Source organism: Gavialis gangeticus, unplaced genomic scaffold, assembly GCF_001723915.1.
Source record: "Gavialis gangeticus isolate Ggan-Ray unplaced genomic scaffold, GavGan_comp1, whole genome shotgun sequence".
NCBI classification, from domain to species: domain Eukaryota; kingdom Metazoa; phylum Chordata; order Crocodylia; family Gavialidae; genus Gavialis; species Gavialis gangeticus.
In genome coordinates, this window is record NW_017728993.1 from 42,017,929 (window position 1) to 42,020,478 (window position 2,550).

The 2,550-nt window shown below is 44.9% G+C and overlaps 1 protein-coding gene across 1 annotated transcript in view; it reads right to left on the reverse strand.

Annotated features, from left to right (window-relative positions):
* ABCA4 (ATP binding cassette subfamily A member 4) overlaps positions 1-2,550 on the reverse strand; it is a 154,304-nt gene that overhangs the window by 62,897 nt on the left and 88,857 nt on the right. The window lies entirely within an intron of this gene.

A 2,550-nucleotide genomic window follows, 5' to 3' on the forward strand; every position in this document is an offset into this window, starting at 1 on the left:
TCTGCGTTAAGTAAAAGCCAATTTAACAATTACCATCCTCTCTGGTCAGAGAAGGGAGACAGTAATAAATAACCACAGCACAAACCTAAGACCACTAAGCTCTTAGAGAGCTTTACTCATCATCAAAGCTCCTTACGTACACTAGGAACCTAGCAATCACACTCCAACCAGTCCAATGAATGACCCATCTATTCTAATAGCTTGTCTTCAAAGTGGCCAGGATCAGACATTTCAGAGGAAAAACTGATAATTCTGCAATGACTGTACAGGGGTGGAAGTTTCTGGTGCTCTAGGCCTGTCTTATGCCTTGAAGTATGAGGCTTAACATGCTATATAAATGCATATGTTAGCTATATAGCTGCAGGTTATAATTCTTCACTAAATCTTTATGAACTCTCTCTGTTGGATCCTTACTTTACAGACAGGGAATCCAATAGAAGGATTAAGTGATTTACCTGTGGCCAGATAGCAAGAGTTAGTGTACAGTTCCCACACAGAAGCTTTTGGCTCTCATTCTTGTGCTTAGACCATACCCTCCAGGAAGTAAAGCAGCTACATAAATTAATTTGGGGGTGAAGGCATGAACTTGAGAATGAGGAGGAAGAGCAGTGAACCCTCTAAAGGGATTATTTTTTTTTTTACGCAGAGATGAAAACACAGGTTCACTGTAGCCTGTAACATTATTTATTTATTTACTTATTTTTACTTTTCCATATAGTGATGTGATCTGGAAAGTCGGAGGAACTTCACTATGGCCCCTCCACACATTATACCTATTATGCAGTTACCTTATTAATTGTGCAAATAAGTGTAGATTGGCTACATGTGCAAATTAACTACAGCACTTCAAAAAGGTTCAACCAGCTATAAAGTTATTGTTTGAAATTGTGTAATAACTTTATTACTGGTTTCTGTCCATCTTTAATTTGCATGTGTAGGCAATCTGTGACTGGGAGACTACATCTGCTGCAATCTCCCAGCTGCTGGGGAGCACAACATGCCCCCGAGGCTGGGAGATCACAGCTGTGGGTGCCCCAGGCACACCAGAGCTAGGAGATCAGAGCAGTGTCCCACAGCTGCCAGGGTTGAGAGTCCTGCATTTGGTGAAACTGTCTAGTGTCCCAGCTGCATACCAGACAGAGCTGGGGCCAATAGTCCCACACCTGATATAGGGCACAGAGTCATGTCAGTTGTGGGATACACAATCACAGCTCTGCATGGTCCCTAGGGCTGGAAGCCATATCAGCAGAGGGGACTCCCAGTCCTGGAAGCCTGCTTCTTGCAGATGCAGGGAGAGCCCAGGGTTGGGCTCCCCCTGCACCGGCAATAAAGCATGATGAGAGCTAATGTGCAATCCCACAGTCATGCCTCCTGCCATGAATTTTTTTTTTTTTGAATTTTTTTTGTGTACCAAGTCAAACAAAAGCCTTATGTGGCCCTACTACTGGCAAGTAGTAGGTTTTTTTCACCCCAGATTTTTCTGGGTTTTTTTACCCCAGATTTTTCAGCCTGGGGCTTCAGATATTTCCAAATCCTTCAGCAGGCATCCTACATGCAGGCCCAAGCTTGGAGGTTTGGGGTTTGGATGCCCCCGACTTACGCTTGGCCCTCAGTTGTATGGCTGCACAAGCAAGCTAGGGAAGAGTCTCCCATTTCCATAAAGTTGGCGTGTAGCTGAGATCCTCCCACTGGAAGCTGGCCAGTGGGAAGCTGGTATGGCAGGAGGTGTGACTGCATGGATCGCGTAGTAGAGCACACCTTTCCTTAATATATAGAGGGGGCCTACGTCAGAGTCATCTGAACCCAACCCTGTTCGTATTAGAAGCCAATGGCAAAGTTGTAATAGAGTTCAAAGGTGCAGAGCTGGACCTCCTGGCCAGGTTTCACAGTATTTTACAGTGAATTGTGCTGGCCTCTAAGCAACAGAATGGCTACAGAAATGCACTAGTAACAACTACCTTTAAAATGAATCAGGCTGATTTGGTATCTCAGGGTGTTTTTACACATGGGGGGGAGGGGGAGCACTTTAATTAGACTGGCTCTAATAAAAGCGCCCGCAGCATCTCATGTATGTGTCTCTGCACTTCAAAATGGCAGCAAGGGTGTTTTAACTAAAGTTTGTTGAAAGAGCTTTAGTTAAAGTACCCCTTCACCATTTTGAAGTTCAGGGATGCTGATACACAAGACACAGAGGCTGATGGAGCAAACTAATTAGCATGCTCCAGTGCTGTAATTATGCTGCCTCGGAGCAGCCTCCCCACACATCTACAGGCACCCTTAGTTTCATCCCCAGCTCTGTATTTGTATTTATATTTCATGTCATTTTTTTACTCATCTTTCTTCCCCAGCACTTTAAACTGTTCTGCTAATGGAAGAAACCTCTCACTGTTCTCCTCAAGCCAGATGTGTGACACTGGGAAGGGCAAAGCACCCTGTTCAAGTTTGCTGATGACACTAAGATGTGGGGGGATGTGGGCACAATAGAGGGGAGCAACAGGCTACAGTTGGACCTAGATAGGTTACAAGGATGGGCGGAGGAGAATAGGATGG